Here is an 18,249-nt window from a genome sequence, read left to right as displayed (position 1 = left end):
CTTTTTAGTTTACCACAATCATCCTTTCTGTACACACCTTTTGAGAGAGACTCACATGATTTGAAATTTATTAGAATACTCTATGTGCTTCACTTATATCTTTTGAGCTATATAGTTTTTGCTCTAGTGCTTCACTTATATCTTTTAGAGCACGGCGGTGTTTTATTTTATAGAAACTATGGATCTCTCATGCTTCACTTATATTATTTTGAGAGTCCTTTAGAACAACATGGAAATTTGCTTTAATATAAAAACTTTCATAGAAGTGCATTGAATACTATGAGAAGTTTGATACTTGATAATTTTTTTGAGATATGGAGATGGTGATATTAGAGTCATGCTAGTTGAGTAGTTGTGAATTTGAGAAATACTTGTGTTAAAGTTTGTGATTCCCGTAGCATGCACGTATGGTGAACCGTTATGTGATGAAGTCGGAGCATGATTTATTTTTTATTGTCTTCCTTATGAGTGGCAGTCGGGGACGAGCCATGGTCTTTTCCTACCAATCTATCCCCCTAGGAGCATGCGCGTAATACTTTGTTTTGATAACTAATAGATTTTTGTAATAAGTATGTGAATTCTTTCTGACTAATATTGAGTCCATGGATTATATGCACTCTCACCCTTCCATCATTGCTAGCCTCTCTAATATCGCGCAACTTTCACCGGTATCATACACCCACCGTAAACCTTCCTCAAAACAGACACCATACCTACCTATTATGGCATTTCCATAGCCATTCCGTAATATATTGCCATGCACCTTTCCACCGTTCCATTATTATGACATGCTTTATCATTGACATATTGCTTGCATGATCATGTAGTTGACATCGTATTTGTGGCAAAGCCACCATTCATAATTCTTCATACATGTCACTCATGCATCATTGCACATCCCGGTACATCGCCGGAGGCATTCACATAGAATCATAATTCTGACAAACCGGTACCTCCTCGCCAACCAGATTTACGAGTGAAGTGGGAGGCACTCGAGGAGGGATGGATCAAGGTGAACGCTGATGGAGCTTTTTCCCAAGTTCGTGGAAAGGGAGGTGCGGGTGTCGTTATGAGAGATCACAATGGGGCTTTTATAGCTGCAGCATGTGAGGTCTTCGATCATGTGGCTTGCCCGGAGAAGACGGAGGCGCTAGCATGTCGACGAGCTATCTCCCTTGCTATGCAAGCGCAAGTGCAGAATCTACATGTTGAACTGGATAACAGGGCAGTTGTGGCGGCGATCAACAGAAGGGAAGAAGATCTCTCAAGATTGGGGCCATGCATTCAGGAGATCAAGAATATGCTAAACCACTTCATGCAGGTAAAGGTCACGTGGACCAAGCGTGATGCTAATGGAGTTGCGGATAAGCTAGCAAAAGTAGGATTAGGTGATGGGAGGTGTATTGTGTGGTGGACAGTGCCACCTGATTGTATCCTTCAGACAATCTCAGAAGAGATTCCTAGCTATACTTGAGTAATAAAGCGACATTGATCCTCAAAAAAAAACTCACTAGCACCCTAGGAATTGAGGGTTTTTTTTCTTCAAAAAATACCTCTTTAAAAGAAATTTCAGAATTCTGATCCTCAATTTGGAAAATTTCACACATACAACCTTATGACATCCACCTTAAACAATTACCTAGTTATCAGTAGCATCCGCAACGGCAGGAAGTTGGTCGTTGTCGCCCTTGGCATGAAGGGGTTATCGTTGCTGCTTCTACTGATAGCACCATGTCATTGCTGCCAACAACATGCTTCGGGTATGTTTAGATGTTATCCCAACTAGCCCTACCAAAACAAGGGCACGCCAAAAAATTGGCGAACCACCCAGCTGCCCGTGTCTCGCCAACGATTTGGTGAAAAAATGAATAACGTGTGCCCATGCGGCCCCGGCTAGCCAAAATATTTGTTCCGAACCAAACTGACGCCAAGTGTTCAATCAACGCCAATTTTTTTGGCATGGCGTCCTTAGGATTCAATCCAAGTAGCCACTAAACATCGCCATGGAACACAGTATGTCATCTCCACCACCAAACACCCTAGCATATTGTTGACGCTATGAACGAAAATTTAATTTTATTCATTTATCTTCGACGTGACTAAGCCTCATCACTTCTCTCTCACTTTCTTCCCCGCCACTTAGCTCCCACTCATTTCCACCCAGCATTTTGTCCTGCCATCCTAAGGGAGGAAATAGCCAAAAACTATCAAAATTGGGGTGATGTCGCAAAAAACTGGCACAATTTGGAGACCTAACAAAAAGCTACCACTTTTGGGGTGCTTTTTTACAAATAGCTACCATTTCGCGTTAGTGGCTGATTGACTCGAAATTAAACCCCATTATAACTAGGATAGTCCCAATCATAAGCGCTGACATGATATTGAGGTGTTTGCCCGTTAGTTGAAGATGGGACCCATGGGACCCACTCATCATCATTAGAATCAACCATCCTCTTGTTTGACCATTTTGGCTATGACATTATAAAAAATACTTTGTGGGCAACCCAGCACCGGCAGTCACTGGCGAGGACGAGGAAGCCCACCTTAGTGGCGGCCTGGAGGTCGACGTTGTGGACTCCCACACCAGCGTGTCCGACGACGTGGAGCCGCCCGTGCATTACCTTGAAGACCTCCTTCGTCAACCCCATCAGGCAACGCACCAGCAGCGACAGGCAATAGCTCCTCGTCACCTATACGGCCGTCCTGGAGCATGGCATCGTGGCGGAGCTTGCGCCGCTCCATGGCCCCCATGAGGTTGGTGCTCACCTAGCTAGGGTTGGTCTCATCACTTTTTCGTCTTTTTTCTCGACATTTATCCTCTCATTTTTATCCCACCACTTAGCTGCCGATCACCCCTCCCATCGCGCCCCTTTACCCCGCCATCATAGGCTCCATTATGTTGTGTTCCATCGGTATTTTAATTGTGCTTAGAACATTATTAGAAATTCATGGTGACGCTTTAGTTTGTTGTTTTACTCCTCTTATGTCACAAGGATTTTGAAAGGTGCCATCAAAGTGGAGGGTATTAAGTTATTTAGTTAGTGAGGGTGTACGCAGATGCAATATTGACGAAAGAGAGCCACCCACTCTTTTATCATGCCAACGCCCCCCCCCCCCCACGAGGGAGTCCTGGATTAGGGGCTATCCGGACAGCCGGATTATATCCTTTGGCCGGACTGTTGGACTATGAAGATACAAGATTGAAGACTTCGTCTCGTGTCCGGATGGAACTCTACTTGGCGTGGAAGGCAAGCTAGGCAGTACGGATATGGATATCTCCTCCTTTGTAACCGACCTTGTGTAACCCTAGCCCCCTCCGGTGTCTATATAAACCGGAGGGTTTTAGTCCGTAGGACAACATACAATCATACCATAGGCTAGCTTCTAGGGTTTAGCCTCTCCGATCGCGTGATAGATCAACTCTTGTAATACTCATATCATCAAGAATAAATCAAGCAGGACGTAGGGTTTTACCTCCATCAAGAGGGCCCGAACCTGGGTAAAACATCATGTCCCCTGCCTCATGTTACCAACCGCCTTAGACACATAGTTCGGGACCCCCTACCCGAGATCTGCCGGTTTTGACACCGACATTGGTGCTTTCATTGAGATTTCCTCTGTGACGTCGCCGTAAGGAAGGATGCCTCATCTCGTTGTTAAAAACAACATTACCGCCGGGGGAGCTCTGGCTGTCGGCCAAACTCTCCGGCTAGGCTGTTTCGTCATGACTGCCTGTTCGGCCGCTGCACCGATGATGACTTCTCGGGTCATCAAAAACAGCCTCCACGTCGGCTCGGAATTCATCGAGCAGATGGATCCAATGGAGCTCTCCTCCCTAAACGAACTCTTGGATCGCATCGCCGCCTTAGGAGTCGCTACGGACTATGATCGGATTTGGCTTAAACCCGATCGAAGGGAGATTAACTCTCCACCGGTCACCCATCATGTTGCGGTGGTGGAGGAACAATGCGGCGATCCTCCCTCTATCTTGAAGACTAACTATGTCCGAATTATTGAGCTCTCTGAGCTGGATACCCATTTACGGGAGGACATCACCCAATCCCTGAACCTAGAGTCAGGCAGCGGGCCAGACTCATCGGGCAACATAACGGAATCCGAACTTCCAAGATCGGAAACCCCTCGGCCCCTGGGTCTCAGATCGGGTAGGGGTCCGGACTCAAATCCACCCACCCACCCAACATAAACGATCTTTCCCACATGAGGCAAGAGCCCCATGAAACAGTACATCATTATTGAGCCAGATTCCTCTTTGTGATGAACAAGGTTAAGGACTGCCGCTAGGAAGGCGCAGTCTCACTTTTCTGCAATAACTGCATGGACAAGGGTATCCTTAACGCCATAAGTCGCCGTGACATATCACGCTTCGCCGACTTGGCGTCCATAGTACGGAAGTACTGTGCGATGGAAAGTGCCTGGAAAACCGAAACGAAATTTTGGGATAATCCGGCTCCGTATATGCACCCAGTCCGAAGTAAAAGGGTGCACTATCATAAGACACCTGAATTCATTACAAAGAAGCAAAAACCCTCTACAGGGCACGGAACCGTATTGGAGGGATGGCTTAACGGACCCTGCAAAATTCATACCACAGCGGATACAATACCAATGCACAACCTTAGAGCATGTTGGATGCTCCGGCAGGTGGCCAAAAGTGGTGAGGATCTTCTTATCCCAAATGCCACAGAGCACCATCCCATGGATAACAATACGGTGTTAACAGTCTTTGAGACCTTCGCGTCAAATAATAGGCGCAAGCGAACACTCCACAGCATGGCCGAAATCTGCCACGTAGCAGCAATAAATCCATGGAGTGACACGGCTATTACCTGCAATGCCAGTGACGAACCTAAATTCTGAACAGCCCGAGCACCAGCCGCACTGGTCCTCAGTCCAATCGTGGACAGCTTTCGACTCACCAAAGTACTCATGGATGGCGGCAGCGGATTAAACCTCATCTATGAGGAAACTCTTCAAAAAATGGAAATAGACTGGAACCGCATTGAGCAAAGTAGCACAACCTTCAGGGGAATCATACCCAGCCGGGAGGCACGATGCACTGGGAAAATCACACTAGATGTGGTATTCGGTACGCCAGAGAACTATAGGTCCGAAGAAATTACATTTCAAGTGGCCCCGTTCAGCAGTGGATACCACACCCTTTTAGGACGTGAGGCGTTCACGATCTTCCAAGCCGTACACCATTATGGGTACATGAAGCTCAAAATTCCCAGGCCCAACGGAATCATCACCCTCGCCAGTGATCCGGACACAACACTCCGCGCCAAAAACAAAACAGCCGCACTGGACCTCGAGGCATTATCCGAAGCCCTCTCAGCCGAGGAATTAAACATGCTACGCTCCATAGTGGACAGGGACGACGTGATACTCGACAAGAGATCTAAGTCCACCTCTTTTAAACCAGCGGATGAAGTAGTCAAATTCCAAGTCCACCCAACGGACCCTACAAAAACAGCCTCCATCTGGGCACAGTTAAACCCCGCCGTGGACGCCGCACTACGAGAGTTCCTGCGCGAGAATTGGGACATATTCGCCTGGCATCCCTCAGACATGCCAGGAATCCCACGCAGGATGGCCGAGCATAGCCTCAATATCCTAAAGGGATTCAAGCCGGTCAAGCAAGCTCTTCGGTGTTTCTCGGAACCTAAGACACAGGCCATGGGAGAGGAACTAGCCAAGTTATTGGAGGTCGGATTCATCAGAGAAATAAAACACCCGGACTGGCTAGCAAACCTGGTGATGGTATCCTGGCGCCTTTGTGTCGATTTCAAGGACCTCAATAAAGCTTGCCCAAAGGATCCCTTCCCCCTCCCCCGCATCGATCAAATTATTGATGCTACCGCAGGACACGAGTCATTGTGTTTCCTCGACGCATACTCCGGTTACCACCAAATCAAGATGGCGGAGTCCAACCAAGCCGCAACGGCATTCATCACAACATACGGTCCCTTCTGTTTCAACACAATGCCTTTTGGGCTCAAAAACGTCGGCGCAACATATCAGCGCATGATTCAGACATGTCTGGAGGACTAAATCGGCAAAGGAGTAGAGGCATACGTAGATGATGTGGTCGTCAAAACCAAACACGTCGACTCTTTGATAGACGACTTGAGTCTCACATTCGACAACCTACGAACACACGACATCAAGCATAACCCGGAAAAATGCATTTTCGGCGTACTCGCCAGAAAGCTCCTGGGTTTCATTGTCTCCAATAGAGGTATTGAAGCTAATCCGGCCAAAATCCGAGCTTTGTCACAGTTGGCTACCCCAACAGACCTCAAAAAAATCCAGAAGTTAACTGGATGCGTGGTGGCTCTAAGCTACTTTATCTCCCGCTTACGAGAAAAGGCATTACCCCTTTATCGCCTCCTTCGGCGCACCGAACACTTCAAGTGGACGGAAGCTGCCATAGCCGGATTGGAAGAAATAAAAGCCATACTTGCAACCAACCCAATCCTGGCCGCGCCAAACATCGGCGAACCAATGCTATTATACATTGCGGCAACCCATCAAGTTGTAAGCACAGTGCTCGTTGTCGAACGAGAAGCGGACGGACATAAATTCCCTCTTCAAAAGCCAGTATATTATGTATCCACCGTCCTCACTCCATGCAAATCACGGTACCCACATTATCAAAAGATAGCCTATGCGGTATTCATGGCATCCCGGAAACTGTGACACTAATTTCAAGAGTGTTCGATTACAGTAGCCTCGGAGGTGCCACTCAATGATATTATTACAACCGCGATGCCACGGGCCGGATTGCCAAATGGGCCATTGAGCTCCTCCCATTCGACATAACATACAAACCTTGGCGAGCCATTAAATCGCAAGTATTGGCCGACTTTGTCGCCGAATGGACGGAAGCCGAACTCCCTAAAGAGTACGGCGCATACTCCAATTGGGTTATGCACTTCGACGGATCCAAAATGCTGGCTGGACTGGGGGCTGGCGTCGTCCTGACGTCCCCAACCAGAGATACAGTTCAATACGTACTTCAGATACTGTATACAGACTCCAACAATGCAGCCGAATATGAAGCCCTGTTACATAGTCTTTTGATGGCAGTTTCCATGGGCATTCAGCGCCTGGAGGTGCCTGGGGATTCAAACCTCGCAATATCCAAAATAAATGGATACTTTGATGCCAAGAATCCAAAGATGGCGGCCTATCGTAACGCCGTCCTAAAGATGTCAGCTCGGTTCGAGGGGCTCGAATTTCACCATGTGGCTCGGGAAAACAATCAGGCGGCGGATCTCCTCGCCCGCATCAGCGCAAAACGCGATGCGGTCCCCCACAATATCTTCTTAGAGAGGTTGTTTAAGCCATCCGTGGTATGGGAGGGGGACACCGGCAATATTAGTCCGGACCTGGCCACAACACTCGATACCGAACACTCTGACATAATCGGAGGCTCTGCCACCGAAACAACGCCTTCAGCCCACGTAATAATGGCCATCATAGCCCCGTGGATAGAACCATTCCTGGCCTACCTAACTAGGCAGGATCTTCCGGAGGACCAAAATGAGGCACGCTGCATAGTGCGGCGATCTAAGGCCTACAGGGTCCATGAGGGAGAACTGTATAAAAAAAGCACTATCGGAGTCCTTGAAAGGTGCATCTCCGAAGAGGAAGGGCGAAACCTTTTGGCAGAAATTCACGCCGGACTCGGCGGTCACCATGCCACAGCCAGGGCTCTTGTAAGCAAGGTCTTCCGTACATGATTCTATTGGCCGACGGCCCGGGCAGACGCACAGGACTTGGTCCAACGCTTCGTCGGTTGCCAGCTTTTTGCAAATCAAAGCCACATGCTACCCACCGCCCTCCAAACCATCCCCATTACGTGGCCCTTCACGGTCAGGGGTCTTGACATGGTTGGACCCCTTAAAGGGGGAACCCACAAGAAAAAAATACTTACTGGTCATGGTGGATAAATTCACCAAATGAATAGAAGCCAAACCTGTCAAAACAGCCGAATCCGGACCGGTGATAGACTTCATATCCGGGGTCGTACACCGTTATGGCGTCCCCCACAGCATCATCACTGATAATGGCACGAACTTCATGGCCGATGAGGTAAAACTCTGGTGCAGCAAAATGGGCATCAAGCTCGATTATGCTTCAGTCTATCACCCACAAACCAATGGCCAAGTTGAGCGAGCAAGCAGTCTTATAATGAGTGGCATTAAACCAAGGCTAGTGCGGTCGTTAACGGAGTCTAACACGCACTGGGTAGAGGAGCTCAACTCCGTACTCTAGGGGCTGCGGACCACGCCGAACCGTAGTACCGGATATACACCATTCTTTATGGTGTACGGCGCAGAGGCAGTCTTGCCCTATGACATAATCCATGACTCACCTCGAGTGCGCATGTACGAAGAAAGAGAAGCCGAGCTCGATCGGCAGGATAGTCTGGACACCTTGGAGGAGGAACACGATGTGGCAAAAGCCCGTTCCGCATTTTATCAGCAACAAGCTCGCAGATACCAAAGCAGAGAAGTACGGGCCAAAACTTATATCGTTGCCGAATTAGTTCTACGCCTGCCGGATAAGAAAAAGAACAAGCTCGAGCCCAAGTGGGAAGGTCCCTTCATTATTGACCAAGTTCTGACCGGTGGAGCGTACCGTCTACGGGATGCATCGAATAATCGACTCGAACCGAACCCATGGAACGCGGCCAGGCTCCGAAGATTCTACGCCTAGTGCCGGACTCTATGTTCGTCTCCTTCCTCTGTCCATTTTTTTCATGTACATTATCTACCTTGTTTTTCTTTCTCTCTTTATTTTATTCCTTCTCTAGGCATTCAAAGGCCAACTTGTGCCTCGCTTGCACATTATAGATGCGCTAGCCGCGCTCATCATACCTGGGAGCTTCTTTCACAGAAGCTTAATTATTTATCTGGGCCTCGTGCCCCGCACATGTGTTATGCTTCCGCATGTACCTTTTTTTGCCATTATATGCATCGATATGGCTTAAGTTTTGGCCAAGCTAGGTTGCCTGTTGGGAATACTTTGCGGCTAATTCTACTTGCCCATGAACTAAGCTAACGGGGATCTCTTTTCCGTCGGGCCCCACAGGTCCGACCTCGGCCATGTGATTTGGGTCAGCCTTGGTATACTGCGTCTTCACCATGGCCCAGGCTTCTCTGGCACCTTGACGGCAGGCCGATATCTTCCATAATCGGAAGCGTCGCCGTTCTCCCTTCAGCTTCTCCGTAAGCTCTGCAACGCCTTCTGGCAGGGAGACGGATGGCCACAAGGCCTGGGAAACACCTTGCATCACCTGCCGAACATGTTCGTGCAGATGTGAGAGCTCGGATAGAAGATCACCCGCAGACCTGGGCATTTCCTCCGCGGGACGACCCGTCAGCATACCTACAGACATAACACTGTTAGTCGGCTTCTTCGCCGAACTCCTTCAAAAGGATTCGTTCAAGCACTTACTGAAAATGCCGCGCCGAAGCCGCTTATTCTCCTTCTCAGAGTCTGCAAGCTGGGCTCGAACGTCTATTCGTTCCATGCTCAGCTTGATATTGGCGTCTTGGAGATTGTTTTTCTCCCGCCAAACCTCAGCCAGCACGCGTTTACCAGCCTCCAGCTGTCGCACGACATGCTGGTCCTCCGGATTTTCTCCGGATTCACCTACAACATCTATTGTTAGATCTGCAGCCACGCCGCACACTATATGGTAACCATCATTCTTTAAAGTAAATTTTACCAGTTGGAGACTTTTTTGGTTCATTCAATGCAGCAACAGTGACCCGCAGTTGGGTCTTGCATTCCTCCAGCTCCTGTGACAGCCTAGTATTCTTCTCTGTAAGAACATGCACAATAAAGATGATCCTTAAATCAGTTCTGCTAACTGTTTCAAGTCTCAGGGGCTACTGATACATATAAATCGTCAGATTTACTTACCTGTACATCCTTTACATACTGATCCGTGGCTCTGGCTAGACCATCTTGAGCAGCACGGAGGTACCCCTCTCCGTAATTGAAGGCATCAAATGCCTCTGGTGAGAAACAAGCGTCACGGAGTACGGCCCGGTGGCGCCTATGATTCATGGCGCTTTCCACTTCTGAGTTTGTAGCAGATAATCTATCCGCATCCTCTGTAGGGGGATTATCCGGCGCCCGCCGCATATTGGCTTCCGCCTCTATGTCCTGTCCTAGCGCCCGACTGGTGGAAGCGTGATTAGCAACATCACCGGACATATTCCGGCGAGCGTTTTTTCTGTTAACTAAACACGGGCGTCGTTACATTTCGAGAAAGACGACAACCACGGAGCGGGGTTTCTATTATACCTTTGTGCCGGCGTCTCCGTCCTGACCACCTTCCTTTTTGGCCTGCCCGGCCTCGGTGCCTCTTGTTGGCAAGTTGCTGCGGGTTCGGCAGGGCGTACCAAATGCCTTCCCTGTAAAACCGCCATATGTATATGGTAGGTGAAGTGTCTAACAGGGGATCCTAGTTTTTGGAGTTGGGATTTTTTGGTTTTCTTATGTGCAATGCAGGAAGCAGTCCGGGATAGTCGGCCGTAATGGCCACCATGGCATCATCGCAGCTTAACTGATAGAACTGCCGGTCTATCAGCTCCACGAATATAACCGGATCTTCTTCAAGTCCGCTGTCGAGGGCGCTCTCAGGGTCCGCTAGATGTGGAGAAGGGCTGCTGACCTCCTTTATGGCTTTTTGCAGTTCCTGCCGCAAAGTAGCAAGGTGAATACTTACGACAAAGAATGCGGGAAAAATGGGAGTAAGGAGATGTAGCTTACCCAGCTTGGAGGATTGTACATGGAGAATCCATCCCGTGGCTTGATGCGGATGAACTCCTCTTCCTCTCCCTTGAACAATTCAGACAGAATTATTGCTAAAGCGGCAGCATTGTCCGGACCCTTACGCCCGTAGCGGGTGGCATCATCCACCCCGTTAAAACACCACAAGGGGTGCCCATGGTATTGAAGTGGTTGCACTCCCCGCATTATGCAAATTGACATAACTTCGATTACTGTCAATCCTGATTGAGCCAGTGCTTTAATCCGGTTCATCAGGTAGAGGACTTCTCCATTGTCTTCCACCTCGGGGCTCCGTGGGCGCCAACTTTGGCGTTTCTTCAGAGCAGCCTTGCTGAACTCAGGGAGACCCCGCTGAACAGGGTCCGGAAGGGGAACGTCCTCCATATAAAACCATTCCGAAGGCCAGTCTTCGGACGACTTCTTCGGGGTACCGGACAGGTATCTGGTACCGGTGATGCGCCATATTTCGGCTCCACCCACTTGATAAAGTGACCCCCTCTATGTGCGAGGGACGAGGCAAAATAGCCTTTTCCACAGCTCGAAGTGAGCCTCGCAGCCCAGGAACAACTCGCAGAGAGCAACATAGCCGGCGATATGTAGAATGGAGGCGGGGGTGAAATTGTGTAATTGGAGGCCGTAGAACTCCAGGAGCCCGCGGAGGAACGGATGAATTGGAAATCCAAGTCCCCTTAATAAATAAGGACCGAGGCAGACCCGCTCCCCCATAGAGGGACTAGGAAATCTCTCCGCTTGCTCCCCGCCATTATAGGTGGCAAGCCTGGCTCGAATGGGCACCACGTATGCTGGAGGGAGAAATCCCTTAGTCTGCAGTTCGATTAATCGACTGTGTGGGACTGAACACCCCTCCCAATCACCGGGCTTAGGGCTACGAGGGCGGGAGGAGGAGCTACGGAGGTCGGCCATGCTGGAATGGATCTTTCCAAAGCTGGGGGAGAATGGAATGGATCGGATCTGAGAATCCCCTTCCTTTTAATAGACAATTTATCTGTCTGGCTAGCTAGGGGGCGAATGTAAAAACGCCCTGGCGCCTCGTATTCATTCAACGCGTGGGAGATAGCCCTTATTGGGCACAGAAGCCAAGAGGTCCAAACATTTATGGGACCGGACACTACTTTACAAACGTTCGAAATATGGAGAAGAACATGCCTTGCAATGCCGAAGACAACACTGAGCGCCGGACTCATCATCATTGAAACCTGGTTCGGGGGCTACCGAGGGAGTCCTGGATTAGGGGGTATCCGGACAGCCGGATTGTATCCTTTGGCCGGACTGTTGGACTATGAAGATACAAGATTGAAGACTTCGTCTTGTGTCTAGATGGAACTCTACTTGGCGTGGAAGGCAAGCTAGGCAGTACGGATATGGATATCTCCTCCTTCGTAACCGACCTTGTGTAACCCTAGCCCCCTCCGGTGTCTATATAAACCGGAGGGTTTTAGTCCATAGGACATCATACAATCATACCATAGGCTAGCTTCTAGGGTTTAGCCTCTCCGATCTAGTGGTAGATCAACTCTTGTAATACTCATATCATCAAGAATAAATCAAGCAGGACGTAGGGTTTTACCTCCATCAAGAGGGCCCGAACCTGGGTAAAACATCTTGTCCCCTGCCTCCTGTTACCATCCGCCTTAGACGCACAGTTCGGGACCCCCTACCCGAGATCCGCCTGTTTTGACACTGACACCCCCCATTAAACGGAACCTACGGTGTTGCAACATGGTGCATGTCCTGGAAGAACTTCACGAGGCAAAATTCTATGAGTAATCGTTTATAATTAGGCTCTCGCCGAAGGAATAGGTGGATCACATAAAGGTAATTTCTTTGCTAAACTAGTAGGGAGTATCATAGTTGGATTTTTTCATCTAGTTAATATGTGTGGTGTGTAGGCTTACCATAAGGACGAAAAGTTTCTGAACAGAGAAATATATAAGTCCAGATCGATGAAAGTATTATGAGAAACTTTCGACCGGCATCAATTCATGGTTGTTTGACATTGTCCGCTGATGTAATGTTGTTGGATCATCTAAGGGAGGCACATCATCAAATGATAGCACAACTTCTAAATGTGCTATATGAGGTAAGGGTGGTGCATCATTGAATGGTGCTGCAATCTCTAATCGTGCTAGTAAATGGCATGTTGTTGTTGATGATGATGATTCCATGGATGAATTTTTGGAGAGCCATGCAAGCCATATTCTGGCCAATCTTAACATGACATGTAGCCATATAGGAATGATGTTAATGATGATAGTGATGATGACTTCACATAGGAGCGATGTGGTAACCTTGTATTGTATCTTTATTTGAGTTGTAGTGTGTCTTATTTATTAATCAAAATAAAGTCAGCTTACTTATGGAAAAAATAGTTAAAATTCAAAATAATAGAAGTCTGGTACATAGTTAAAGGTCACATAAGGGCCAATCATAACAATATATTTTGGATGAGGTTAGTGGTCATAGTGAAGATGAATTCATGTAATGTTGCTTTGTTGATGTGGTAGCATTGTGCTGTATCTTAATTTGAGGTATGTTTTAATTGTAGCATTTAGATGTATCGTCATTTCACTTTTAGCATGTCGTAATGTAGTTTTGCTTTTAGTAATTACAATGAATGTGTTAGCTCACTCATAGAAAAAAATAGTTAGGAACTCATCAAATAGAATATGATTCATAAATTAAAAAAAGGTGACAGAAAGGTAGGAGTCTCATACATAAACAGAATGGTGTGATCGTGTTTTCTCGTAAAATGAAGTCTTGTGTGGTGGGGAACGCAGTATTTCAAAAAATTTACCTACGATCATGTAAGATCTATCTAGGAGATGCAGAACAACGAGAGGGGAGAGTGTGTCTACATACCCTCGTAGACCGAAAGCGGAAGCGTTTAGTAACGCAGTTGATGTAGTCGAACGTCTTTGCAATCCAATCGATCCAAGTACCAAACGTACGGCACCTGCACAATCAGCACACGTTCAGCTCGATGACGTCCCTCGAACTCTTGATCCAGTTGAGGCCGAGGGAGAGTTCCATCAGCAGGATGGCGTGGTGATGGTGATGATGAAGTTACCGATGCAGGGCTTCACCTAAGCACTACAATGATATGACCGAGGTGTGTAACTATGGAGGGGGGCACCGCACATGGCTAAAAGATCAACTTGTGTGTCTTTGGGGTACCCCCCTCCCACATATATAAAGGGGAGAGGGAGAAGGAGGTTGGCCAAGGTGTGGCACGCCCAAGGGTGGGATTCCTACTCCAAGTAGGATCCCCCCCCCCCCCGCCGCCTTTCCTATTCCCACAAGGAGAAGGGGGAAGGAGGAGGAGAAGAGAAGGAAAGGGGGGCTGGCCCCCCAACCCTAGTCCAATTCGGTTTCGGATAGGGGGGCGCGCGCCACTCCCTGGCCTGCCTCCTCTCTTCCACCACTAGGTCCATGAGGCCCAATAACTTCCCGAGGGGGGGGGGGTTCCGGTAACCCTCGGTACTCCGAAACGACCTGAACTATTCCGATGTCCGGATATAGCCTTCCAATATATAAATCTTTACCTCTCGGCCATTTCGAGACTCCTCGTCATGTCCGTGATCTCATCCGGGACTCCCAACAAACTTCGGTCATCAAATCACATAACTCATAATACAAATCATCATCGAACGTTAAGCGTGCTGACCCTACGGGTTCGAGAACTATGTAGACATGACCGAGACATATCTCCGGTCAATAACCAATAGCGGAACCTAGATGCTCATATTAGCTCCTACATATTCTACGCAGATCTTTATCGGTCAAACCGCATAACAACATACGCTGTTCCCTTTGTTATTGGTATGTTACTTGCCCGAGATTCGATCGTAGGTATCATCATACCTAGTTCAATGTTGTTACCGGCAAGTATCTTTACTCATTCCATAATGCATCATCCCGTGACTAACTCATTAGTCACATTGCTTGCAAGGCTCATAGTGATGTGCATTACCGAGAGGGCCCAGAGATACCTCTCCAATACACGGAGTGACAAATACTAATCTCGATCTATGCCAAGTCATCAAACACCATCGGAGACACCTGTAGAGCATCTTTATAATCACCCATTTACGTTGTGACGTTTGATAGCTAATACGTCTCCGTCGTATCTATAATTTTTGATTGTTCCATGCCAATATTATTCAACTTTCATATACTTTTGGTGACTTTTTATACTATTTTTGGGACTAACATATTGATCCAGTGCCCAGTGCCAGTTCCTGTCTCTTGCATGTTTTTGGTTCCGCAGAATATTCATATCAAACGGAGTCCAAACGGGATAAAAATGGACGAAGATACTTTTTGGAATATTTGGAAAATTCTGGAAGAAAAATCCACGCAAGACGGTGCCCGAGGTGGTCACGAGGCAGGGGGGCGCCCCCCTACCCTCGTAAGCCACCCGTAAGGCGGTTTAAAATTCACCGCAAGAAAGCTAATTTTCGGAAAAAAATTCAAGGCGAAGGTTTCAGGCCAATCGGAGTTACGGATCTCCATATATACATGAAACGGTGAAACAGAGCCAGGAGGGAACACAGAAACAGAAAGAGACAGAGAGACAGATCCAATCTTGGAGGGGCTCTCGCCCCTCCCACGCCATGGAGGCCAAGGACCAGAGGGGAAACCCTTCTCCCATCTAGGGAGGAGGTCAAGGAAGAAGAAGAAGAAGAAGAAGGGGGGCCCTCTCCCCCTTGCTTCCGGTGGCACCGGAGTGCCACCGGGGGCCATCATCATCACCGAATCTTCACCAACAACTTCACCACCATCATCACCAACTCTTCCCCCCTCTATGCAGCGGTGTAACCTCTCTCTTACCCGCTGGAATCTCTACTTAAACATGGTGCTCAATGCTATATATTATTTCTCTATGATGTATGGCTATCCTATGATGTTTGAGTAGATCCGTTTTGTCCTAATTGCTATTTGATGATCAAGATTGGTTTGAGGTGCATGTTCTAGAATTGGTGTTGTCCTATGGTGCCCTCCGTGTCGCGCAAGCATGAGGGATCCCCGCTTTAGGGTGTTGCAATATGTTTATGATTTGCTTATGGTGGGTCGCGTGAGTGAACAGAAGCACAGACCCGAGTAAGTAGGTTGTTTGCGTATGGGATAAAGAGGACTTGATGCTTTAATGCTATGGTTGGGTTTTACCTTAATGATCTTTAGTAGTTGCGGATGCTTGCTAGAGTTCCAATCATAAGTGCATATGATCCAAGTAGAGAAAGTATGTTAGCTTATGCCTCTCCCTCAAATAAAATTGTAATAATGATTACTGGTCTAGTTATCGATTGCCTAGGGAAAAATAACTTTCTCGTAACAACAAACTCTCTAGTAAACCTAACTTAGTTGTGTCTTTATCTAAACAGCCCCTACTTCTTATTTACCTACTTTTTATTACCTTGCAAACTTATCCAACAATACCTACAAAGTACTACTAGTTTCATACTTGTTCTAGGTAAAGCGAACGTCAAGCGTGCGTAGAGTTGTATCGGTGGTCGATAGAACTTGATCGAATATTTGTTCTGCCTTTAGCTCCTCGTTCGGTTCGACACTCTTACTTATCAAAAACTGTTGCGGTCCACTATACTTGTGAGTTATCAATGCCTTTTTTTGGCGCCGTTGCCGGGGAGCAATAGCGTGGGGTGAATATTCTCGTGTGTGCTTGTTTGCTTTATCACTAAGTAATTTTTATTTGTTGTTCTTAGTTGTTCTCTATCTTTAGTTATGGATATGGAACACGAAATACCAAAAAAATTAGGTGTACTTTCTGCTCATGGAGATGGGGAACCTCCTAAAACCCTCGATGCTCAATATGTGAAAAATATTATGTACCACTTTGATAATCCTGAGAAAACCTCATTAAATCTTGTAATGGGAGTAACGTTGGATCAACGTGAATACTTTAGGGATTATCGCTTGACACAAAAAGGGAAACCATTATGGGATCAAATTCATATATTGAAGTATTATGGTTGGCAATTATGCGTGGGTTATGATTATACTTGTTGCTCTAGGATGAAGGCTCCACACCTTCCCTTTTCATGCAAATTCAATGATAATAAAACCTTAGCTTCTTATGCTAATGGTATATATGATTACTATGATGTGGAACAAATAGAAGAATTTGTTGCTTTTATGGGTGCTTATGAAATTGAATCTATGTGTAAAGAGTTTGAAGATTTTGATGATGTTGTTTATAGATTTGAAAATTTAGCTATCCTCAAATATTGCTATGAGAATTATGAATACAATTCCGAAATAAATGCACTTATTGAGAAAGTCTCCGCTGTCCAAGAAGAGACTAATATTTTGCAGGAGTCTATGGAAGAAGAAATTGATGAAACTGTGAGCTCATTGGATGAAAAAGATGAGGAAGAGAGCAAAGAACAAAAGGAAGAAGAGAGGATTGATCACCCGTTCCCACCTTCTAATGAGAGTAACTCTTCAACTCATACATTTTTTAATTCCCCTTCGTGCTTACCGAAGGATGAATGCTATGATAATTGCTATGATCCCGTCGATTCTTTTGAAATATCCCTTTTTGATGATGCTTGCTATGCTTGTGGCCAAGATGCCAATATGAATTATGCTTATGGAGATGAACTTGCTATAGTTCCTTATGTTAAACATGAAATTGTTGCTATTGCACCCACACATGATAGTCCTATTATCTTTTTGAATTCTCCCAATTACACTATATTGGAGAAGTTTTCTTTTATTAAGGATTATATTGATGGGTTGCCTTTTACCGTTGCACATGATGTTTTTGATAGATATAATATGTATGTGCTTGCTGCTCCTACTTGCAATTATTATGAGAGGGGAACTATATCTCCACCTCTCTATGTTTCCAACACGAAAAAATTGCAAGAAACTGTTTATACTATGCATTGGCCTTTACTTTGTGTGCATGAATTGTTCTTTTATGACATGTTGATGCATAGGAAGAGAGTTAGACTTCGTTATTGTATGATATATGTTACTTTGTGCTCACTACTAAATTATAAATCATTGTTAATTAAAACTGGCTTTGATATACCTTGGGATCCGGGTGGATTCACTACTTGAGCACTATATGCCTAGTTTAATGGCTTTAAAGAAAGCGCTGCCAGGGAGACAACCCGAAAGTTTTAGAGAGACATTTATTTCTGTTGAGTGCTTTCATATAGTTTAAAAACAACAAAAATAAAGAGGGTAACCCAAAACTTTTTCTAAAAGAAAAGTGAAAGTGAGAGAGACGAGCATTGTGAAAGTGGGGGACGTCCTTGAACTTTGTTCATGCCCATGGGAACTTTGTGAATCTTAATTACAGAAACTTTTCAATAAAAATAATTATCCCCTTGTACAATTCAATTGTATTATAAAAATAATGTGCCAAGT

Source organism: Triticum urartu, chromosome 2A (genome assembly GCF_056163025.1).
Source record: "Triticum urartu cultivar PI428250 chromosome 2A, HENAU_Tu73, whole genome shotgun sequence".
Classification (NCBI taxonomy): domain Eukaryota; kingdom Viridiplantae; phylum Streptophyta; class Magnoliopsida; order Poales; family Poaceae; genus Triticum; species Triticum urartu.
Note: the sequence above shows the minus strand (reverse complement) of the source record.